This window comes from Diorhabda sublineata, chromosome 1 (assembly GCF_026230105.1).
Source record: "Diorhabda sublineata isolate icDioSubl1.1 chromosome 1, icDioSubl1.1, whole genome shotgun sequence".
NCBI classification, from domain to species: Eukaryota; Metazoa; Arthropoda; class Insecta; order Coleoptera; family Chrysomelidae; genus Diorhabda; species Diorhabda sublineata.
Genome location: NC_079474.1, coordinates 24,301,330 through 24,328,766, shown reverse-complemented (window position 1 = coordinate 24,328,766; position 27,437 = coordinate 24,301,330).

Sequence of the window (27,437 nt, the reverse complement as noted above, 5' to 3'; positions counted from 1 at the left end):
CTAATTTTACTTGTACCAATTATTAAAAACGATTTAAGATGCTCATCAGTTAATTTAGATCTGTAAACATTTTTTGTGTACTTCATTTTGGAGAAGGTCTTCTCACACAGAAAACGAGCAAATTTATGCAAATTATCAGAATGTGTCAGTGGAAGACTCTTATAAAATTCCAACAAAGATGAGTTTTGATATTTGTTTTTAATTATATCACTGCACTGTAGATCAGTCATTTTCATTTGAAGTTCCGGGGCTAGGGTTTCAATGTCAGTATCAAAAGGATTCTGAAAAATCTCAGTCTCAATGGTGTGGCTCAATATTTCACATGTTTTAAAATGTGAAAAACATTTATTTCGTAGTTGTGATTGAAACAGTATCAATTTATTCCGGAATGATTTGATATTAGCGTATAAATCAGGAAGATGTTCGTTTTCTCCTTGCAATCTCAAATTCGGTGCGTTGACATGTTTTGTCAAATCAACATAGAATGCTAACTTCCACAGACATGTGTTGTTTTGTAATTTAGTAAGAGGGCGATGCTTTTCATTCAAAACAATTTCGATCACTCCTCGAAGTTCAAAAAAGCGCTGAAGGACTTACCCACAACTAAGCTAACGTACGGCAGTATGATAAGGTAAGTCATTTTCTCCAATCTCTTCAATAAATTGTCGGAATTGTCGGTGATTCAGCCCAAAAGATCTGATAAAATTAACAGTTGATATGAGTGGCTTCAGAACTTCAGACATATCTAAACATTTTGCCTTTGACACAAGAGAGACCACTCCTTCATCTTTCCCACTCATGTTTTTGCCTCCATCAGTTGTAATACAGTTGTTCAAGTTTTTTCATCGAAGGCTCTTTTGATTAATGGCCATTTCAATTCCTTTAAAAATATCTGTACCAGTAGTTGTGCCATGAATACTATACATATCAAGAAGTTCTTTATGCACTTCATAGCTTTTATCTACTCCTAAAATATAAATCAACACCTGAGCAGTATCTGACACATCCATTGACTCATCCAAGGCCAAAGAAAACCACTCAAAATGTTCATTTTTGTCGAACAGTTGAGAGGATATATTTTCAGCGATGAAATCTACCCGTCAAGACACAGTGTTTGCTGACATACTGACAGTTTTTAATAAATTTACCTTTTCAGCGCACATTTCTTCGGCTACTGCAATTATGCATTCTTTGATCATTTCTCCATCGGTGAATTGTTTTCCACGTTTTGCAATTTCAAGAGCCACAAGAAAGCTGGCACGAGTTGCAGCCTCTTTTTCAGTTTTGAGTTTTGTAAATGAAGATTGCTGCGATTTCAATCCGCGCTTCAAAGCTTCGAATTTTTCTGTTCGCAAACTTCTGTTACTCCTCATGGCTCGTACTCTACGACTAATCTAGAAATTACAAATAATGACAGGAAAATTAATAATATGCAGTGTTATATGCAGTGTTGCCATTTTGCGGACTTCAGTCTGATTTGCAGCCTTTTTTAAACGTTGCGTACTTTTTGGGATCAGTGGACTATTTCACTTTTTACCGCCGGCAACAATGATAATATGGTTTTGGCCCTCGGAACTTACTGGAGTAATCAGTTTGGCCCTAAGGCTGGAAAGTTTGGAGACCCCTACATTAAAACACAAATTATCGGGAATTTTTCAATATTATTCTTGTATCTGCACAATCCGGCAACAATACTTACATCAAGTGCCAAACGGTCTAAGAATTCTCCCGACACTAATCTATGAATTTTCTAGCTGATCGGACTAAATTAATTTTATAGTATGCGTACTATTGCCTAATGTTGGATAATACTATCAAAAAAAATAGTCAATAAGTGCCTTATATTCAGTGACGGGCCGGGGCCAATAACTAAATTTGATTACCGAACAATCACTAAAACTTTTTTAAGTGTTTTTAAGTGGAGACAATACCAAAAATTTTTCAGGGTGAAAAATATTGTAATAAATACACTAAAAACGATATACAAAAAGCTATTGATTTATTTTTTCTTGCTTGCTTGCATTCTGTGACTGATAACTGGAAAATCCGAGTCTTCAAATCTACTTATTACATTGGGAGGTAATCAATGTGTGGTTTTTCCTATAATTATTATATTATAAATACGTCTCATGTTTTTTCAGGTGATATTTGTAAAAAATCGTTATTTGGTGATGACGCATAATCGCGTCACTAGCCCCTGAGGTGTCATCTTATACACTGATGCAGAGTGACGCACATTTGCGTCAAGACTATTTATTTTTCAAATTGAACGAAGAAATCTATTCTTGACTGTTTTATATCGTTATTTCTTCAAATAAATTTTGGCGTGATTATACATCTAAAAAAAAAACAAAAAAAAATCAAATGGCAAGATAAACATAAATTCAAAATCTTTGGAGCATAGGAAACGTATACTCTCCCCAAGCCAAATGTCCATACAATATTTGACTTTCCACGATTATTACTAGTTCAAATGAAATATAAATCATTCAAAAGGAATATCAAAAATAAAGCTTTTTCAGAACTATCACTATCCATCAGGTCTAATATAAAGTTTCAGACATAAGACAAATGTAGATAATACATGCCAGTATTATATTAAAAAATAAGTCTTGAATTGTAAATCGAATTGAGAAGAATCGCAAAAAGCAATGAATTCAACTCTGTTTAGTCTACCAAGCAACAAAAAAAAAATAACTTGATAAACATTTGAGACTTTTTTGTTTTCATTGTATGCATCTTGAATTATTTCTGAAGACATTCGAGTTAAGTTAATGATTGCAAGATGACATGGCAATATAGACAAGAATCTAGTGATCTTCTTTCCAAATCAAACAAGTCACAGACTAACCCCTCCAGGTATCGTTATAACAGGCTGAATATCGAAAAATGTAGAAGGAGACAATAAATAAAATAGGAATATTCAAAAGAGACCATGATCGTCATGACTGAGGAAACGGGCAGAGAGAGAGAGAGAGAAAGAGACAGAGAAAATTACAATTTAATAATTTCTAATACATTGTGAAAGTTTACTTCTCTTGGCATACTGCAGAACAGATAACAGAGCAAAAATATTGTAACGAAGTATACCGATTGTAGATTTCTATTTCCTTCATTTTTCAAAGCAAAAATGTATTTTTTCCCTGAAACCAAATAAATAGCCTAGTTCAAAAGTAAAATACAGCTCTTCCGCGTATTATTTTCAAGGGTTGTATTTTTTGCGCTGTAGTCAAGGCGCCACCACGTTACGTACCATTAGAGAAAGGAAAAGAGTAACAGCAATAAAAATGGTACCGATTCGAAAAGGGAAATTAAACCGCCGCGCCGTACTCATCGAAGCAAGAATCCATCCAAGAACCCAAGCACACCGTTGTGAAAAGATTTGTCTATGTCTCAGGTGGAATCCCTAAGTTCCGGCTATTTGGTAGAAGGGTTAGCCGTCTCAACATTTGAAAGAGTGAAGGCAGTTCTCAAAGAACCAGTCAATAGCAAGGTTAAGAGTAAGTATCTTAAGTTTTACTATGTCCGCTAAAGGGTTTTTATCCAAGTCCGTCTGAACTTGTATGGAAGAAATCCGGATAATCCAATATAATTGTGAAAGGTAGGTTTATAGTTGTGTCTTAGAGCAGAAGACCAAACAACATGGCTGAATAGTGACTGGAACTAGTAATAAGAATGTATGCGCATTCAATATTCCTGTCAAGTCAGATTATTCCATCATCTTTAAATGTACGAATTTTGATTTTAAATTAACAAATTGCTCGGCTCTACTACTTGAATACCTGAATCGGAATAATAATTCCGATTTTATAATTTATGATTGTTTCGTTTATTGCACGAGAATGTTGTTTAGCCATATTTAGCCACTTAGAGCAGTGTGATTAATGAGCGGCATTCCTGTACCTTATAATACCACAAATTACGCATAGGGACGAGTTATACTCTACCTGGATTCTAGCTACGAAAGGGAAATCTATATATTACCCAGATGAAATTCAATTTTGACAGTAGGTGTAGGGAAAGGTTAAATCTGTAGATTCGATTATATCCCTTATATTTATATTACTAATCGCGATTTTCAACATAATAGAGTTATTTCAATTTAGAAATATGACATGATCGTTGATTTGGTTAAATGGAAACAATGTCATCTCTACTATTTTATAGGGTGTCCAAAGTAGTATGTAAAAAAACATCTCATATTTTTCTTAGCAATTACAAGATCACCGATAATAAAAATGACAAATTAATAAATTAAGCGGTTTCTTATTGGGTACATGGCAATGAGACTAATATATTCTCCGAGGTTTCGAATACTTATATGTTCATCGAAATAATTAATTAAGATTTTCGGTGGTTTTGAATTGATAGGTTTCAAAATTCAAATTGACGTTGATTGATTAATTGAAATATATTTAATAAAGAAAAGTCGAAAAGTCAATTTTATTTATCTTTCAAAAACTATTGAAAAATCTAATTTTGAAACAGAAGAGACCTAAAATCAAGAAGATTTAGAAACATAAACATATCAAAAGGTTAAGAAATTGAAGAAATTACAGCAAGGAGTCGTCTTAGTCTTTTTTGTTTATACTAGACATAGATAGGATGTTGAAGACAATAAAATGCGAGAACCATGAAGTGAAGATGATAATTGACTATAGAAACCTAAAATCTGTGAAAAAAGAAAAATTATTATATGCAGTGATGGTAGCAGATATATTTAAGAGAAGAGATGAAAAAGAAGACACATAAATGAAGACAGTAGATGACCTGACAATGGGAGTACATATGTACATATTCCTTATCAGTCACAAATTCCTTAAAATATGCTTTCAACAGACGTCATTTAGTTCGAGACTAAGTTCAAGTCATGACATATACGAACTACTGATAATTCAAAATATTTCGGACACCTATACGAGGCTTGCTAATTATGTTTTGAGATAGACAAATAAAGACAAACATTTATAATTGGATATGGCTTAATTGTTTATCAAATCATTTACCATAGAGATCAACACACTTCTGCATGCGTTTTTACCAATTTTTCAGGCGTAGAAAAACGTTGGCCTCTCACTTTATTTTTGATATGCGGGAATAAGAGAGAATTATTGGGTTCCAAACAAGGACTGTACAGTGGATGACCCATTAATTATGTGCTTTGACTGTTCAAAAACATTTTTGTTGGAACTGATGTATGAGATCTTGCATTGTCGTGGTGGAGAATGATCATTCTTCTGCGATTGGTGTCCCTGTTTTTTTCCAACGCTTCTGGTAAACAAATGCTGGTGTACTATTCAGAATTGACCGTTCTACGTTGCTCTAATGGGAAGATGGCAACATGTCCAGATATTCCGAAGAAACAGACAACCATTTGCTTAGAAGTGCTTCGTGCGTAAACAATTTTTGTTGAATTTGGCTCATCTTGAAAGACCCATACAGTTAATTGTTTTTTAATTTCTGGTTAATATGAAAAGATCTATGATTCGTCGACTGTAACGATTTTATAGATCGCTTCTGAAACACCCTACTGTATTATTGCTGCATTTCTCTGTACCAATCCACAAAGGCTTTTTTGGAACGATTGTCAAATTATGCGATATCCAACGCGAACAAATATTTTTTAAAGCCAAATATTCATGCAATATTGAGTGTATGCGAATGAAACTAATGCATAAGTATGCCTCAATCTTTACTTATGTCACATGACGATCTTGCAATATCGGTTTACTCTCTCCATAAATGATTCCTGCTCAACAGCCAATTTTGGACAAACTTCACGAAAAAAACATCAAGACGAGTTGATCGGCATACCGATGTTGGTTTAATATACGTCGAAATTCATAGAAAATATCGCACGAAAATGCTCGCGATTCAATTACATTTTTTGAACATCGTGAATGATATATGTAAACAACTTAAACAGCACTCGTATGACAACATGTTCTAAGTACGTTCACCATTAAACATGTCAAATTTTGTAATGGCAATGACTTATTCACATCAGTCTTGCCACATCTCAAAACTTAAGTAGCAACCCTCGAAGATAGGTCTCTTCTCATATTGAAATTGTAGGTAACTAAAACCGACTGTCTCGCTAAAGAAACCATTCTCTAGCCACCTTGATTGATTTTCAAATGTCTGAAGACGTGCATACTTATTGTCGTGCCGCATAACATAACCTAACCTAACCTAACCTAACCTAACCAACAGTAAATCAATTCACCAGTTTTGGTTTGCCAGACGAAATATGACTGTTAGTCACTAGACGTCATCAGTTTTATTTAAAAGCCTAGCATAATTTAAGTAAACAGAGTAATTCAATACTTGAACAAATCACAATATTATCTAGTAAGCACGTATTATTTTATCTGATAATTCCCTTAACAAAACTGTTTTAATTATTCTTGTTTATATTATTGTTATATTCTGTATTACTAGAGAAGCCTCAAAAATCAGGAACGAATACAACATCCTACAGACCTACAGGGAAAGCTTCTCTAACATCTTATTTCGTCAAGACTTATAATGGAAATAGAGAAAGTGGGAGTTTTTTCCAAACTGCAGTTTGTTTGTTTATGCTGATGATCTTGCCGAGGTGGTCACAGAACTTATGTGTAAAGATATATTGAGCACCTGTAGAAAAGCTGAGGCATCTGCGATGGCTTAGAGCAGCTTGAAAAATCTCAATGGTCCTACTTCTGTAAAACAAAAACTTCTGAGTACGGTCACACAATAAATCATATTATATGCATCTCCGTGATAGTTTTATCAACTCAGATTCCAAAAGTACAGCAAAACGCTTAAGAAAATTTAAAGAAAACTAGTCATTAGGATCTGTAGCGCATTTCGAACAGTATCAACGATAGTAGTAGTACTACTAGCTGACAAGATATCTATAGACTTGTTGCTGAGGGAAAGAAGATTGACCTAGAGTGAAGATAATATACTAAAGCAAAGGAGAAAGATATCCGTGTAAAAACGATGAGACAGTATAACAGACGAGGTAGTTGGACAACAAGATCAATTCTTAATATTAAAATTGCGCACAATAGAAAACACGGATATATAAATCATCACCTGACACAACTACTCACAGGACATGGATGTTTCATGGCTTATTGGTACCATTAAAAAAATACTTCCTAATTTGTATTCACTGTTCTGAAGTGGAAGATACTGTGGAGTAGTGTGGAGTATACCTTTTTTGCATGTCAAAAATTGCAGGAGGAATGTAGAGCAAACATACGAAAAATCTGATGCTCACTGTCTAGACTAGACTAACTTTAATATATTTTCCTAGCTTTCGAATACTTATATATTCATGGTCTTTTCGGCTCCCGGTTTGAAGCCATTACCAAGAGAAGGGTGGGGATAGGGTGGTTATTCGTTCATTGTTAAGAAGTGATCTTATTCCGTGGTCTTAATCTACCTACTCCACGCAACGAATCAACCCTTTTTTTGGTTGATTCCGTGGTCTTCAACTGCTTATCCACGCAACGAATTATCCCTTTTTTGGTTGATTTCAAGGCCTCAATCTGCCTACTTCTTTGAATTCCACGGATGAAATGAAAAGCTGAAACAAAAAAATATAATATGATTATAGGAAATAATATGCTTACCATCAAGAACACCGTTGACACTAACACTCTCACTGTCGGTCTTGATATTTTGTTTTAGTTTTTCATTTCAGATTGAGACCTTAGAATCAATTATTATTTATAAGTAAAAAATTATGATGAGAAGTACTAATTGACGAATTTGAAGCTTTTACAGGATAATTGGAATGATTCCATTATTTATCAAGTCTACACTAAATTTGTTATTCAAGAAACTTTTTGCGTTTTGGGTATTGGCGAATATTATTTCTCATTTAGTATCCTCAAAAAGAAAAAAAATTTATGAATCATTGAAGGTTTTCTAGAATGATTTGAAGTGAATTTTACTGGAATTCATGTTTTAAATCGAATTGATGATGCGACATCTGACAGAAGACTGGATCGCGTTTAGCGAAATATGAAAGATACTAAACCCTTTACTGCAAATACTGACTCTTCTGGATTTGAATTAAAAAAATTGATTACAGTAATTTTGTGTTTTTATTTTTCACAAATCTCGATGCAACCGTTGCGAGAAGTTGAAGATAAATGGAGGGGAGGAGAAAATATGTCAATAAACTTATGGTGGAATAATTTCATTACTATCTCACTCTAGAATGCATACGACCAAGGTTTATTGAAATCTCTACTGCCGAATACAAAATCATATGATTTCGTGATATCACTATTATTATCTTCTTCATACACCTGAAGAAAAAAGTACTAAATGCAAATTTGGGAGTAAGGTGGAACATTGAGAATAAATGATCATTAAACTTCTGAAAATACTGGAATAGACTATATCACGATGGAAACTCTACAAAGGATTTGGTTATATACATCTTAGAACTAACATTGCCCAATCTAGCTCAATTATTGAGTGTGATTTGATGGTGAGTGTGTTTTCAATAGAACAATTAGATTACTGTGAAAAAAATATCTCATTTGTTAACATAATCTATTATATTTAGCCCAGAGAATTACCAATTTTTAGGAACCATCCAATATGGAAAATCAGGGAACGTAATTTATAAGGAGAACTTTGAAAATATATAGTTTTTTACTGGCACATTCTTACAGTGGTTTATTCGGAAAACATTTATCTAACATAACGAATATAATGAAGTGCGAAAATTGTTCTCATCCGAATTTCATCAATTCCACTACATTGACTTTTACGTAGTCGATTTTTTGTTATCCAAACGGATATTTCTTCCTGCTCATATGACAGAATCTAGCATGATAAATCATGCGGAGAAAGCTGAATTTGCCACGCATATTCGTTGTCACTAAATTGATATCCATTAGGTCTCATTGAAAAACAGTGACGTAGGTGAATTATGTTCAAGACGTAACGTATAAATTAATTATTAGCTTAGTAACTATTGAAATGAGAAAATACCAAAATATTCAATATATTTTAACAATTAAAAAATGGTTTAAAGAATAATTCATAAATGTGACTGTAACTCATAAGCACAAAGAAACAAGGTGACTCCAACTCTGGATCACTGGTTGGGTTGATTCACGTTTTATAAACATAACGACCTAGTGGTGTACTTTAGTCTTTTTCTAGAATGCAAAAAATTCCTTAGTAAGCTGTTGAGTCTTGGCTACAAGCCGCAGCTCGTTTCCCTTGTCATATCTGGCATCAGGAAAACCACCAATATGTTCAAATCCTATGTTTGGTTTAACCAAAAGTATAACATTTCTCAGTAGACTGTTGAAAGCGGATGGAGGCAATTTTGGTGCTCTATCCACACAAAACTGGTTTCAAAACTTAAACTTAGTATACTATACTATTATATACATGAAGTGAAGGAAAACTTATGAAAAACATTCCTATAGAAAACAAAATAAACCAAAAGGGGGATACGACGCATGAGTCAACCACATATGGCACAAATAGAACGTCATCACTTTTTATTCTTCAAACCGTTTTCAACAAGTGATGTGGCGACTTTCTTTTTCCGTTGGGCACATCCATGTTAATGGGCAACCTATCCTTAATCAATCTTGGAATATACTATATCTCTGGATAGAGGGAACGATTCTTCTGGAAGATGGAAAAGTCTATTAAAATCTCAATTTGTAGAGTAAGGCCTGCTTGGTTATTATCAGCGACTACGCGTTGTCTTCAAATTTGGGTCTCAAGCCTGAACGAGAGTTGTTGAATAACTTCTCTGATGAGACGTAATGGCGTCGAAACTAGTCAGTAGTTACATTATCTCCCACAATTGCGAGCCATTGGGGATATTTAGGTTGATTGGCATCAAGCTCTTCAGAGGAGATGTAATTCAATATTTGTCGAGGCATTAGCCAGGAAATTTGTTGTTTTCTCCTTTGAAGAACGGCAAAATACATTTTCGAAATATTGAATTTCAAATTCATTTCAGAGGCCAATGAACATTTTACACAATTCATTTACCATTGGGAAGGAATATATATTATTTCTTTTTGCAACGTATTAATGAAACACCAAAGTGGACTAACTTAAATATATTTCCGAGCTTTAGAATACTTATGTATTGATCGTCTAGGAAATAATTAATGTATTATATATTTGTAATTGTAATCAATTCCCACTCATTAGTGATGAGCAGTAATGTGCAAGTATTAAAAATAAAAGATACTTGACTTTAAAACCAAAAAAAATAGACTTTCCTATGCATAATATATTTTTCAAAATTCAAACTATGCTATTTTATGCTAAGGAATTCGTAGAATGTCAAGACGGACTAAACCTTAAAATAATTGTTATGTTAAATCATTTCTCCTATCCGGGAAAACATTCTAGATGGTCAAACGAATCAATTGCTCTAATCAAACGGGAATAAAATACGACTGGTAAACAGTATTTTAACCGAACAAAACAATCCAAGACGCTATCTCAAAGATATAGACATCATGGAAGATTAGAAATTCTGCTGGTAAAAGAAGCAGGAAGAAACTGGAAACGGTGAGTGCCCAAAACTTGTGCAAGGTTCAAACACATGTTCAAACTTCACAATTTTCCCAGTGACTTCAAAAATGTATGTACGCAAAGGTTGTTGACCGGCCACTGTTTTAAATATGAACGATAAATCTAAAAAAAGCTAGGATGAAATCCATGACTCAATCGAGTTTGGCATTCTTATCCGCATATTTCAGTGAATAACACCTAACCACGAAGCACTTGAATTCATTCTATGGAGGTGATTATTGATTATTGAGACCAAAAAATTGTATTTTTATATATTAATCGTTTAGTATAATAACGAAATCACATATCTTTTTTCTAATTCATATTATAATCAATTCATCACAACAACAATCACAATCGAAAATATTCCAACCTTCTCGCGGTCCAGAATATAGTCTAGTATTCTGAGGTTAATTCAGTATTCAGAAAATTTGCCGTATGGATGTGGATCTTGATTAGAGGTAGATCTTGTCTGTGAGAGTAATCGTATTGAAAAAAAAAATAGATTTTTTCTGAATATTTGGTATACTGCGCTTAGATTCTGATGATCATAAAAATTTTTTATTCTATAATTCCAACTATTCGTTGTTTAACTGCTAATTTTGTAGATTCTAGCCACTACATTCTCTACACCACTGACGTTGTCCACAAACTTTATAGTCAATTTTACCTTTTTACATTTCAGTGTTCAAGAAATTACCTCAGAAAAAAAGAGATCTTAGGAACATAAAATAAAAAACGGAGGATAATGATGCGAAAGCCATTTAGAAAAAAAATTCACTTTATTTATTCGGGTAAATTCAACACGTTTCGCTGACTTTTTAAACAATCAAAGAAGTTGAGCTTTTCGCACACCAAAAAACATTTTTTGGTCTTGATGAATTGTGCTTGAAGTGCGTGAGATAAGAGCAATTCCACAGGTTGAAATTTTTTCTAGATTCATTGCTTCTTTGTGAAAAATAAGTTGAAGAAAAGTATATTGTATATAGCTGGAGCAATACAACGATGTAAATTGTTAGTTGAGACGTTGAGCCAAGAAATATTGAAGTCCGGAAAGGTGTTTTTATAACAAAGCACAATATCTGGAATTTGATTCGACAATATGATTATTTTAATCTTAATCCGTGGTACTACCTACTCTTTTCTTAACAGTGATACGTAGGCTAATGACATTTAGAGCGTGAAAAGGAACTATCGTGAGCTTCTTTACTAGTTGTAGAAGATGACGAGGCATAGTTGATTTCATCAGGTAATTGAAACCTATAATATTAAATGAGAACTTAAGACAAGTAACACCTCGTTTCTAAGGTATTTAGAATATCTATTCAATCATACTAATTAGATTTTTTATTCACGATATTTTTTATGGTTAAAATAAGTAAAAACAGAAATTTGAGTATCACTATTAATTTATAAAGATTTAAGAACAAGTTCTTATTATAATTATAACTCCTACCGGACTCGATAAATTGCCCTACATTCATGAACAATTCGTTGTTTTAAAACCTCAACACTGTAAGGTGCTGTAGCGTAAACTTTGGGTTTGACATATCTTCACAGAAAAGAATTTGAAGGAGTTAGGTCCGGTGACCGAGCTGGCTAATCTAGTAGACCACGACGTCCAATACATGTATAAGAATATTTATATAAGTATATAATATTTCTTATCTAGATAACGTCTTAATGCAAAGTAATAGAGAGAAAGAGAGAGATTCGTTGGAAAAATTTTTTGGTAGATAAGGAAAGTTTGGTATACGAGGAAGGTTTGTTGGAGTTGGCCCTGATATGGGAGTTTTTCCCTCTGCAGGGAAGCAAAGTAATAGTTCGCAGAGGCACCTTCTTGTTGGAACGTTATTTTCAAGTTACCAAATTCATCTGGATTATTTTCCAGAATTTGAAGAACTAACTGTTCAATTGCGTTTTCTAATATCTCGAGAGATACTTCACCAGTTAAGCTAGGGTTCAAAAAATGAGACCCGACTATGTGGTTTACCAAAATACCTACCCATACATTTACTTCTAATGGGAATATGTATGAGTATGGGAATTTAAGATTTTATGTCACTAAGATACTCCAATTTTGTGTATTTAACATTTTCATCAAGACAAAAGTACTTACTAGAACAAATTACCCTTGCATAGTCTGGCCGTTTGAAAATATTTGGTGGACATATTTTCACAGAATTGCAGCCTTCGGTCGGGGTCGTCAACTGAAATTTGATGCACCATTTTTAATTTGTATGGGTGAAATTTGTTTTTGACTACTACTAACTATAAATACTACTTATGCTGAAGAAGGTCAAAGGGTCAACTACAATTTCTGTAACGATATAAATTTGTTTATCATATTATCTCATTGAATCTCATTAAAAATGAATTTACCAACAATTAAGAGGTTACTTTTTCAGCTATAACTCGTACCATTCTGTTTATGTAGATACTTAAATATTAAACAATTATCAAACTAAAAATTAAAGATATTACAGCATATAAAAACATTAAATAAAAAAACTTTTTGACAATTAATCGTAGACGTACTTTTGAATCTTTATCAATCAAAAGCGAAGCATACATTTAACTGTTTATGTTAATCGTCAAAAATATCGTAAATCCACAAAAAAGATAGTATAATTGAAAAATCCTTTATATACTTTTCAAATGAGTTTAATAGTATTGGTTTTAGGTATCCGTTGACATCAACGATGCCTATTACGTCCCCACTAGTAGAGAAGCTTATTGAAGAAGACTAAGGGTAAACTACAATTTCTGTAACGATTTGATTTGGTTTATCAAAATTGATCAACTCGATCGATTGGCATCCTGAATACTACCTGTTTGTTAAAAACTATATGGCGATTGATATATTTCATTGAAAATGCGTTAACCAATCATTAAGATAGCTGTTATTATTGTAAGCTAGACTGTTTGTATTAACCATAAAAAACATCGTGAATCCAAACAAAATTAGTATGATTGAATAGCTATTCTAATTAACTTTCAAACCAGTTTAATATTAGAGAATCTTTCAATAGTTCATTTTCACGATCCAAATTTCATCTGACTAAGTATCATCGTTCAAAAAAGAAGAGGGGTGAACTTTCGAGAATCACTGAATACATTGCATGCATTTTCCACCAGCCTAGAAATATATAAGCATTTCCCTTGAAGCATTTATTCTAATTCTGTGGAAAGATTTCCATTAAATAAAGTTTTATTTCTTCCTATCTATGTATACAACTGTCGTACTATTATGGGCTACTTTAGAATATTGTATTTGCATTATTAGAATAAGTCATCATTATACTCAATCGGTAGTTTTTTATTTCTAATATTGTTCATCTCGATTATCCATTTACCGTGTTATAGTTCTTATTTTACAAGCAAAATTCTGGAATAATAAATGTGACCCATCTAAGCCCGTTTGGGCTCTCAGTCCCGCTACTGATCTAAATATTTTTCCAGCTTTTACTCTCCGCTGAAATGGTAAAATACACGTTATTACATATAAAAAACGTTGTATTTAATCTTTTATATGCATGGTCCGTTCAAAGAAGCCAAATACAAAGGGTTGACATTAAATTATTTGATAAAAATATGTTCCTCTTTGCTTTGGAACGCACGTTGTTTAAATGGCTAATAAATTGTTTTTAAACGTTATGCATACCAAACGAAAATATTTTGTTTCAAAAAAGATGAACGCGTATCATTTCATTTTGAATATACGGGATAAAGTTTCCAGGAAATAATTTCAAACAAACGTTAACGAGAGCCCACAAGCATTTCAACCCCTTATAGCAATGTTTTATATTTTGGGTTCTTAAGATCCTTGTAGAATAAATCGTTATTCTGATATATCAATGATTAATAATAGTAGCCAAATAATATAGTACCTATTAACTATTTGTGGATCAAGCATACCCAACTATTGAAGTTTTTCTTCATCACTGGCAAATCGAAATAGTTATTACTATACAATATGCACTATTATCTATTATCTACCCTTATTTGAAAAGTTAAAAAACTCATTCATAACTATGCAGTTGGTTATTGAAATATTGAAATATTATATATTTTTATTCAAAGTAGGTTACCTATCCAAGAAATAGGTAAATTGCACTTTCTTTTGATAAATGGGAAGCTGATCATTAATCCTGGTGGACTTGATCAGAGTCCTAACACGAATTTATGTAATTGGTGTTTATTTTTTAGTATTTAATAAGTGTGCAAAATTTCAAATGAATCCCACGTTTTCAAGTGCTCAAAAATGAACTTCAAAAATTCATTACATACATACGAGTATATACTAATCGTATTAATACATTCAGTGATAACTTAACTATTTTTTTTAACGAATGGTTTCCATTAAGAAACTTTATAGTTGAATATTTACATTTTCAAAGCTGATTTCCAGAATTAACAATTCATTTGAGAGGTATTTTTTATGTCAAAATCCTCATTACTAATTCTTTCACTATAATGAACAATATAAGTTGATGAAACCTCTTCTAATATATTTTATTAACTTGGATGAACCGAAGTAATAAAACAATTAACTGAATTTTTTTGGAAACGAAGATATCTCAGGAAGATATTAAAACGGGGCCTGGGCAGATTAAGTCATAAATGGTTATCAACTTGTGATGGTTATCAACCCCGAAGGTCAAAAAAACCAATATGAAGACAAGGTTGATAGTTATACCCACAAAAAGAAGTCTAGTGGATTTAGGGCCGAGCAAATTCCACAAATCTTCCTAATTCTCATCCATTAAAAGTTTGCAGTAAATATTCTCGAACATTTCTGGTACTATGACATGGTGTCCCATCATGTTGGTACCATATACGTCGTCTTTCTATTATTGGTAGGTTATCAATAAAATAGGAAATTTTATCATTCAAAAATTCTAAGTTTAGAATTCATAGTATTCCTGAAATGAAAGCTAGTCCAGCTATATTGTCCTTAAATATTTCACACCATACATTTGTTTTAAAACAATATTGGTTGCGACATTCGAGAGTAAAATATGGATTAGTGTCATTCCTCCAGGGGCAATGGTGTGCACTAACTGTCCCATTAGAAGTAAATGTTCCTTAGTCCGAAAAAAGTATGTACCGTTCCATATAATGATTATCTTCTAGCTCCCCTTGGCACCAAGCACAAAATCCAAACCTTTTATTAAAATCTCCGGGTTTCAGAGCATGGATGAACTGCGGTTTATGAGGTTTAAATTTGCTAGTTTTTGAAATCTTCTCAACTACATCTTTACTTACATCAAATGTGGCCGACCTTTTCCTTATCTAATCTTTGGGATTTTTTACTGTTGACAGCATTATTTGGTTTTGAATTTCTTCAGTTCCATCTCTCCTAAATTTTTTCATTATTTCACTAATTGTTACGAAATGTACATTTTTATCGTGATGTCTATTATTGAATATTACTGCAGCTTCCCTATAGGTTTTGTAGTAGGCAATTAGACAATGTCAATTTATTCATCCTGAGCCAATTTCAACGACATTTTTGCTGCTTCTTGAAGTACAATTCACACACACTGACGTTATCACTTTTGTTTACATTAGTTACAATTACAGTTCAATTTCAATGCACATTAAGTAGATGTATGTATGCATTATATCTTTCTCGAAAGCTTTTACTAGACTGACATTCGGTAAGAAATGTCATTGTCAGAGCCACCAAATATTATAAATATTTCAAATCAACGAATGAAGATTCAAGATGGTTTCATTTGTTAAATAAGATAAAGGTTGACGTGTTTCACAACTAAAATTCGCAAAATTTGAGTTAAAATTGAAGTGGTGAAAATATTCCTATTAATATTTTGTAATTTAGGGACATCTGACGTCAAATGTAAATACCTGAATAAAATTATTTTTGAAAGCAGAAATTTTCATGAAGAATTAACTTTTTTCGTAAAACTAAAAGTTTGTTTTTTTTTGTTGCCAACTTTTTCAGGCATATTGTGTATAAAATATCCAGAAAACTATCTCATTTTTCAGTACAGTGCCCATTATTTCTCATAACGAAAGGGGAATCACTATTTCCATGTTAAAATATAAAAAATATACAAAACACGAAAATTTAAAACTGACCTAAATTTCATAAACCAATTGGTGAATGTCAATGAAAGTAATGAGCTTATTAGCAGAGTAAATTTAATGTTGTCCTTTAAGTGTTTCTTAAAACTCTTCGCCCTTAATTCAATCATAGACACATACAAAATGTTCTGCCCTAGCTGTTGCTAACATCATTCTTTTAATACTATACATGCAAATACAGTACACCGTTGTTCATTTTCACGTTATAATTAAAAACATAGAACATTAAATGTTTTTCTTGACAATTCAAAAATAACTATTCTTTGACGTTATGAATGCTATGAGCAGTCGCTTATATAAATAACTCCTTTCTTAAACTTGAAAGTATATTTTCATTGTGGAAACTCTTTAATCGCCCTAATGGATTAAAAATTTTAAATGAAAGTGCTTCAACGTAAGCCTGCAATTAGAACATAATGCATGTCTGTTGTTCCCCTACAAACAGTTCATTATGTATTATTGTGCTACTGCTTGTAGATTTTTCTCAAATTAACTAGCATAACGAATTATTCTAGGAACTTTTCATCAATGGGTAAGATTTATTAATGATCATTTCCTATTTCTCAAGATCTCTTCATCTTTAATATGCATATAATCATAATATGTAGAATAAAGTGAAGTGAATCAAAATACAAAATAAGGGACTTTACCATTGCTTTGGCATTATGTCTCGGGATAGGTAAAACGGCTTAGTCCAAGAGTCGGTAACACTGAAAGTCCCATCATAGCAAAATTTTTATTCAAATAAATAGAACATAAATATAGGAATAAATTAAGCTCGGTATGCCTGGATTCTTATTGCCGAAACAATGTAAAAACATGAAATTATTTAAAAAATGAAAAAATGTTTTACCGTCATCGACAGTCAATTGTATTGGCTTTTAGAAAAAAATCATGAAAACCAATTTTTTGCCGGAAGGGTCTGGCATACCTCTTTGAAGTGTGTGATGGAGGCTAAAATTTCCCTATCATGGCGGATACTTTTTTTTCATTTTATTTATTTTTACATAATTGTCAAAAATATTTTTGTGCACTCCAAAATTGCCGGAAAAATTTCTCATATCATCTTGAAGTGCTTAAACTATATTAGCATCTACTCCAAAAAGTACGATGTTCAATGAATTTATTTTGGAGTTATATACATTCAAAAAAATTAATATCCGCGATTACAGTACAACATTTTATCATTTTTTAAATAATTTTTCTACATTGTTTCTGAAATAGGAATCCACGCATACCGAGCTTGATTTATTCCTATACTTATGTTGTATTTATTAAACTAAAAATTTTTTGATTCCTCTATGACGGGACTTTCAGTGTTACCGGCTCCCCGCCTAGCTCCCGAAATAAAAAATTCTCGGTTCAAATCAAAATTATTGTAAGGTCTGATTATCTAGCAGACAACCATGTCTTATAAATCATCTTTCTTCAAATTGATTGTCATAAAAAAAGAGTCGAATATTTCAAGGCAGCTTCTTAATAAACTTTACAGATTTTGTAAGAGGGTATGCTAATCAAACGTTCCTTCAGTAAAGAAAAGTCCCAGGATACCTAGCTCTTATGACACTGCAAATAATCACTTTTCTGAAATACCGCTTTCTTACTTAAATTACATATTAGAGATTGCCAGAACGCCATTTGTGGTAAAAGCTAATTCGTCAAAACAAATCATTAAACCATTAGTTCGTTTAGAGACAAAACAGAACTACGATTACCTTGCTTCGTCATTTTAACTTTTCACAGATAAATGTTGCTTGCTTCATAAATTCTTTGTGAAAATATTTCAGTCATGATTGTAATTACGCTTAAATATCTGAAAGACATTTTGAGATTTGTATCTATTGAATAGCTAAAGTGACTGCATAATTTTCATCAGAAGCTTTAAAATGAATGTTTTCTGGTATGAGAAATCTTATGATCAAACACGAAGCCTCGAAGCAGTACCTTGTAATTTTGGATATTTGGATAACTGCAGATAACAATAAACATATTCATGGTTTTTACATTGGTTTCATAAAAGTGTTTGACGGTTCGTTTCATATATTTTATATATTAGATTTATATTGTTATGGATCCAACATTGTTTTTTCATTTTTTGTTACAAATGTTAGTCTTTGATCTGTGAAATAAACATAAAAAAATTCTTAAGATGAGTAGTAAAAAATTTGGTATTGGGATCTAGAGAAAAACGGGTTAACCAAAAATACTATGGAGTATTCTAGAATCTTATGACCGTATCAGAAGAACGTACTAAAACATTCAAAAAAACGCCACCAAACGTTAATGTTTCTTGGAATATAATTTTAACTATCAATTGACGATAGCCACTATTATGATCACATTAATTCGCCTCCTTTGACAACTTATATCTTCACGTTTCATTCTTACTGAATACGTATTCGATCAACCTGAATATTTAATTAAACATTTCATACGAGTCTGACTAATATTCCAATCTCAAATTCAATAAATCAAAGCAGAAGTGTGGATGAGACACAACGTCGCCTGTAGGACACTTAAAGAGCATTTAGATTATGCGCTCATAACTTAGGGACGAAGAAGAGAGACATGAATAGTGGAAATATCTCCGGTCTTGTTATCGAGTCAAGTATTATGTGAGAGACAAAAGTTCAGAGGGTGTGAGACAATCGGTACGTTGAATGGGGTTCACTTTGGCGGAGAAGCGAGGGTGTAAAAATGCTGAGAATTCCGATTTTCTCTGCTACATGTTTGCTTTGCATTGGTAGTTTGCATATTTTACGCTTTAGAACGTAGTCTATTGCAATGCGAGGTATTGAGAGAACTTATTTGTTCATGTTCTTAATAAGACGATGGAAAATTATCATTCATGTCAACTTTCATATAATTTATTCAAAAAGAAAATAATGAATGTACTTGCGGTGAAAGCATTTTTATGTAAAATATTTTCCGTTGCATGAAGAAAATGAACTACTAGAGCGATATAATTGAGAAATAGATTTTTTAGAGAGTGAGGGAGAGAGAGAAATATGCTTTATACGCTTTATTCATTAGAAAATATATTTATCTAATTAGAAAAAATATTTTCTCAGAAAGTATTATTACAAGTTATTGCAAGTTTATATGGGAAATTGCTATTTTCTGACTCTGCGCCCGAACCCGATGTGCTTCGGACGAATCAACTATGATTTATTGAACGACAAATTAAGCGGCAATTATTGATGTATTCAAATATAATTGCCGTACGTAGGGAAGCGCTTTTTAATGGTGTGGTTCGCTAAGTTTATATGAAAAAATGCCATTTCCCAACTTTGCACCCGAACCCGATGTGCTCCGGATAAATCAACGATGATTTCTTTAACGGCAAATTAAGCGGCAATCATTGATGTGGTCAAATTTAATTGCCGTACGTAGGGTAGCCATTCTTCAGGGCGTGGCTCGCTAAGTTTAATTGGAAAATTGCATTTCCCAGCTTTGCACCCGACCCCGATGTGCTCCGGATAAGTCAATGATGATTTCTTGAATGGCAATTATTGATGTGTTCAAATATAATCGCCGTACGTAGGGAAGCGATTTTTCAAGCAGTGGCTCGCTAACTTATGTGTTAAGATAGCGGACCATAGTTTTTTTAAAAAAATAACTAACGGCAGATTCTTGTAGTTTCACGGCAAAAAAGCGGCAAAAATCGGCAATTATTAAGCTAATCAAAAGTGATTTTCGAAAAAATAGGTCTGCTAGGTTAACGTACGTTTGCTTGTGGTAGAATATAATAATAATAGTAATAATATAATAAAGTGAATTTACTAGTTGTTTTTAGATAGCTAGGGAACAGCCCCTTCTCAAAAGTTTGTATACTTTCTCGTAAACTTCAATTTTTTATGAATGCTTTTTGTGAAGAATGCCAAAGTTTCTCAAAATACTAACCAATAGAATAGTAGATAATAGTTTGATCGTGCTGAATGCAAAAACTAATTCCTTTTTGTCATATATTATATCGTCACGTATTCTGACAGTATAGATATTTATGTTACATAAATTATCATCTCAGATTATGAGATAAAATACTGAAATAAAAATGTATAATTGCCTAACAAACCTTATGTTTTCTGTCTAAAATACATGAGTTAAGAAAAATACAACAAATATTTTTTCCAGTAAGCCTCATTTCAAAATATTTTCGCCTGAGGATAGCATCTAGAATATTACTCTGAAGGATTTAACAGTAATTTTGTTTCATTTTCCTCTATATCTGAAATATAGTGAAATCGTTCACCTTACTATTCAATCACATCTCAATTCTAGGATAAAATGAAGAAATAGCACTTTCTCTGGACAATTCGTTTGTATTTATAGTCTTTGTTGCTATTTGAAATTTTTTTAGAGGCAATCCACCCCTCCCTTTGAGGCTTCGTTAAGGTGGTGATGAATTGTGGACCAATCAGCCACCTAAAATCTAGTCAACATAAATACATTCCTTCAACTTTGCTCTCGAGAGACCTGGAAAGTATTTAGAGCAATTCCCATCTCTTGGCAGTGATTTGAATCACCGCACACTTACCATACGTTGTCTTCATTTTTTAATTTGGAAAGGACCTATTCCAAGTTCTTGTCGCCATTATAAAGTAGAATTACTTTATGGTTGCTTTTCAAGAATCTATTTTCGGGTAATAACAGTTTCTCAACCTTTTAGGAAGATTTGGGCCTGTTACTTAATCATTTATCTCACCTTTGGGAAACAATTTCATCTGTCATCTTCAAATTCAAAACTTTATCCATTCTCAGGTTCAGGTATAGCACCATCTTCGTTAGAGCTTGGAATCACTTTCAAGATAATAGGGGGCTTGGGAAATGGTAGTTCTGTCCTAAGAGGAATTGGAAGAATAGCTGATTGCTGATTTAGGTATGAAATTGCGCTAATTCAAGTTAAAATACGTTTATGTACGTTAATGTAGCTCAAATAACTAGAATGTGATGATGTTATGGCCTGTACAATATGAAAATAGTAATAAAATATATTGATATTATTATACATGATTTGTCCCAAAAACTTCGCCTTTGGTAAAATAGCTTGCCGTCCTGGAATGTTTCAAGTATTTTCAAAACATCAAAGTATATAGAGATAAGTTAAAAAACATCCACGCAGTCCGGTGATGTCTATTAATTAAGATTTCCACCAATTCAGGATATGGTAGTATTTTTGTCATAGCTCGAGTTTGAATTTAGGTAAGATGGTCAGCGCCCATAAAAGTTGATGACGTATTTTGAGCAAACTTCTTCCAAAGGACAACAAAGAAAATATTATTTCATACATTGTACTTAAAGTCAGATTGTACCCATAAAAATTCATAATTTCTCATATCCAGAGTGAATAAACAACAATTCCTTATACACAATTGAATAGCAATCAAACGAATTGAAAATGGAACCAAAATAATGATTAGAATACACCAAATGGATTGAACGATGTGTGACACAAAATTATTTAGGTAGCCCATAACAACAATGGGTTTAGATTGAAAATCCAGCATTCAAGATGTACTATAACACTTCTCACGACCTCATCAATAAAAACTTGTACAATAAAACTAACAGGTCTGATAGTCTAGGAGAAAAAGTTCTTCCCAATCGATAATTCATACTATAAATACTTGTGACCGTCGGCGACTCCGTGGGTGGGGCGGTTAGTGGCAGCCTCCCAGACATGAAGAAGCAAAGTTTTTTTAGTCATTTCATCCTATTTGAAACTTTGCCAGATTATACCTTACACTAGCAATACCTGTCACGGATTCGCCCGCGGTTTATTAAACCTCGCGTAATATAGAGATAATTCAATGAGAAATGACTTATGTATTCTATACATTAATTCAATTTGGAAGTGTTATAAAGAAAAGATCAAATCGATTCCTGCCACTTTCAAAGATTGGCCTTGTGATTTATTGATTGTCATAACAAAACAGACTCTAATAGGGAATTGCATTCTTTTAAATTGGCAAGGGTAGTCTAAAGGTAGAGAGAGAGAGAGAGAGAGAGATTCGTTGGGTAGAATTTGGAAGGAAGGTTTTTTTTGGGTAATTTAGGTAGGTTTGCTAGGCCCTGATATAGGAATTTTCTCCTCTGCAGGGCTGGGTTTGTGTATTTTTTATTTATTTTATTTATTTTATTTATTTTATATATTTTATTTATTTTATTTATTTTATTTATTTTATTTATTTTATTTATTTTATTTATTTTATTTATTTTATTTATTTTATTTATTTTATTTATTTTATTTATTTTATTTATTTTATTTATTTTATTAGTTTATTTATTTATCTTTTTTTTGGGTTTTTTTATATATATTTTTTGTTTATTATTTGTTTTTTCTTAATCTAATTGGGGGTGGGCGGGTACAGCTGCGGCTGTATTATTCCCTATCGTCGGACATTTGTCTGCAGAATCCGTTCTCCAGGTTGCAGGGAAACCGCAGAAAACCTGCAACTCCGACGATGAATGACAGTGAGGGTGTGTGTTGGGGGTAGGAATTTATCTGATTGATATGGGGGTCTAAAGGTATAAGAGGTATGCGTGATATAAAGACTGATTTCCCTCTGGCACATCCGGTTATAATTGTAGCCTCGATTACGTTTTTCTGAAGAGCGTTCACACGTTGTCTCGTACCATTGCACAATTTAGGAGGATTGAGATTTCGAAACAACTTTATCGGTGTTCCAACCTTTAGAATAAGTCTATGTGCCGAGAAACCTGGAGGATTGAGCGTGTTTAGGGGTATAACTCTGATGGGTATTGCACAGCAATATCAACTTGTAACACAGAATCTATAGATTGAAACTCCATGCATTCTCCATCAAATGAATTTAACCCTTTTTAAAGAACAATGGACCTCTAGCGTTGTTTATATTAACCCATTAAGACCATACACCTGACAAGCAATCTTTTGAATTTTGCCAAATAAATGTTCTTCATTTGTCGATGGCTCTGTTTATTGCAATGTTAAATCTTTTAAATCACAATCTTAATGTGATGTTGTTTGTGCTAGTATCTAATATTCTGATACTTGGTCAATCTTCAATTTTGTTTTTACAATAAAAGAAAAAAAGAAAAACTATCTACTATATATTTATTGTAAGTAGGGACATATTTTATTTTATTGCAAACAACTCTACACTTCCATCTGGATGATAATAAATACGGGCAAAAACCATGAAATATAATAGAAGATGCTTGTTCAAGCTGACGCATACTTTTTGGTATGACGCTTTGCAACCGAACCGAACTATTAATCCTATAACAAGACCCAAGATTTGCTATGAGTGATTCTTAACCGCAATCGGTGTTACCCACGAACGGGGAACTGTTTATACAAATTCAGAACTCATTGACCCGCAAACAACAATTTTGAAAGTTCGCATGCGATCGGTCCCTAAACTGATTCGGAATCATCCCGCAGATAGATACTCGATTCGAATCTGATTGGTTTTCTTGTACTCAGTTACCAAAGTTGTTTGAGGTGATAACCATTCAGCTTGAATAATGTATCAAATCTTTTTTCTATTAAAATTTTTTCACATGATTATGTTTTACTATACACGCGGACTAATAATTTTTGTTTTCATTTCTTAACAGATGATGTAACTCTGACAGTGAAACAGAGAAGAAGAAAAGCGACTCAAGTCAAAAGCGGCAATAGGAATTATTAATTTTCGTTGTTATTTTTAATCAATTCATTGAAATAAGAGTGAATTAATTGAAAAAAATATGAGAGGTTTGTTAACATGCTCTTGTGATTAATGAGAAAATCAGCTAGCTCTAAGTGAAGGAAAAAGCCGACGATAAGATTCAGTAGGTGTTGAATAGATACCAGCTGACAAACTTTCCATCGAGATACAAAAAGCTGACATCAATTTTCATTTATAGTTGCATATAAACGATCTACAGATATATTTTTTGTTGAGAGGAAATCATTGGAAATGTAAATTTCATATTCAAGCAGCTTGCTGATGCATAATTCCCTATGTTTTGGTCAGCTGACTTTTACCTTAAAAAAATTCGGTAAACTATAATCTGACAAATTTTCAAAGAGGAAAAAATGAAAAACAAAACTTTCCGTTTCTTCATGCGTGGGAGGCTTCCACTGACTGTCCCACCCACGGAGTCGCAGCTAACGATCGTGAGTATTCATACTATAAATCTCTAAATTTTACGAAGTTTCGCTCCAGAAAAAATAATTGACCAAATTTGTACCTGGCTCCTAGATGATATTTCTATTCCATTTCATCATTTTCAACAGTACTCTACAGATTCGACGATCCTCAGGCAAACAGTTTTTACCCCAATATACAATTTTGCACTATGCATTCACAGATAGTTGAGAAGAAACTGAAAGTATTGTTTATTATTGAGACTTTCTTCATTTTCAGTACAACAAACCTCACTCAGGTTCCAAAGCCCGAATTATTCTAATCAAATTTTGATATCTCATAAATTGCTCATTGAAATTTTTTTTATATAACAGGAGTTTATTGATAAACTAACATAACTTGCCAATATTTCAATTGATGTCATAGCCTAAAATTGTTAAGCAAAAGTTTCCTGAAATTAATTTAAACTAAACCAATGCTTGGTAATAAAATGAATATGAATAGTATATGTTGTATATTTAACAGACCGCATCATTTTATATCCATAAAGAACAGGGTAGAAATCTTGTAAAATGTGGGTGATTTCACAGAATCATTTTCATTTTAATTTTTGTACGAGCATTACTTTATACCAGTGCACTTATTATTTAATATTATTACAGGTGCATCCTCGACGAATGGCATATTGTACTTCTGCATAAAGTTTCACTATGCCTCCTTTTGTGAGAATTTGGATGTGATTTAGATTCGTATGATTGAATAAGTTGTAATTTTTTCCGTTTCAACCTCAAATGACTCGAGCTCAATCGGCCTTGACGTTTGTATTTGTGATTCAATAGTTTCTCAAAAACTGGAGACATGTTATACAAGTTGCAATCTTTGGAAAAGATGTGGCTAAATTATTTTTGATACCCTATATATTTCGAATCCACTTATGCAACTGTTGCAATCGGTGTTACCCACGAACAGGGAACTGTTTCTACAAATTCAGAACTCATTGACCCGCAAACAACAATTTTGAAAGTTCGCATGCGATCGGTCCCTAAACTGATTCGGAATCATCCCGCAGATAGATACCCGATTCGAATCTGATTGGTTTTCTTGTACTCAGTTACCAAAGTTGTTTGAGGTGATAACCATTCAGCTTGAATAATGTATCAAATCTTTTTTCTATTAAAATTTTTTCACATGATTATGTTTTACTATACACGCGGACTAATAATTTTTGTTTTCATTTCTTCACAGATGATGTAACTCTGACAGTGAAACAGAGAAGAAGAAAAGCGACTCAAGTCAAAAGCGGCAATAGGAATTATTAATTTTCGTTGTTATTTTTAATCAATTCATTGAAATAAGAGTGAATTAATTGAAAAAAATATGAGAGGTTTGTTAACATGCTCTTGTGATTAATGAGAAAATCAGCTAGCTCTAAGTGAAGGAAAAAGCCGACGATAAGATTCAGTAGGTGTTGAATAGATACCAGCTGACAAACTTTCCATCGAGATACAAAAAGCTGACATCAATTTTCATTTATAGTTGCATATAAACGATCTACAGATATATTTTTTGTTGAGAGGAAATCATTGGAAATGTAAATTTCATATTCAAGCAGCTTGCTGATGCATAATTCCCTATGTTTTGGTCAGCTGACTTTTACCTTAAAAAAATTCGGTAAACTATAATCTGACAAATTTTCAAAGAGGAAAAAATGAAAAACAAAACTTTCCGTTTCTTCATGCGTGGGAGGCTTCCACTGACTGTCCCACCCACGGAGTCGCAGCTAACGATCGTGAGTATTCATACTATAAATCTCTAAATTTTACGAAGTTTCGCTCCAGAAAAAATAATTGACCAAATTTGTACCTGGCTCCTAGATGATATTTCTATTCCATTTCATCATTTTCAACAGTACTCTACAGATTCGACGATCCTCAGGCAAACAGTTTTTACCCCAATATACAATTTTGCACTATGCATTCACAGATAGTTGAGAAGAAACTGAAAGTATTGTTTATTATTGAGACTTTCTTCATTTTCAGTACAACAAACCTCACTCAGGTTCCAAAGCCCGAATTATTCTAATCAAATTTTGATATCTCATAAATTGCTCATTGAAATTTTTTTTATATAACAGGAGTTTATTGATAAACTAACATAACTTGCCAATATTTCAATTGATGTCATAGCCTAAAATTGTTAAGCAAAAGTTTCCTGAAATTAATTTAAACTAAACCAATGCTTGGTAATAAAATGAATATGAATAGTATATGTTGTATATTTAACAGACCGCATCATTTTATATCCATAAAGAACAGGGTAGAAATCTTGTAAAATGTGGGTGATTTCACAGAATCATTTTCATTTTAATTTTTGTACGAGCATTACTTTATACCAGTGCACTTATTATTTAATATTATTACAGGTGCATCCTCGACGAATGGCATATTGTACTTCTGCATAAAGTTTCACTATGCCTCCTTTTGTGAGAATTTGGATGTGATTTAGATTCGTATGATTGAATAAGTTGTAATTTTTTCCGTTTCAACCTCAAATGACTCGAGCTCAATCGGCCTTGACGTTTGTATTTGTGATTCAATAGTTTCTCAAAAACTGGAGACATGTTATACAAGTTGCAATCTTTGGAAAAGA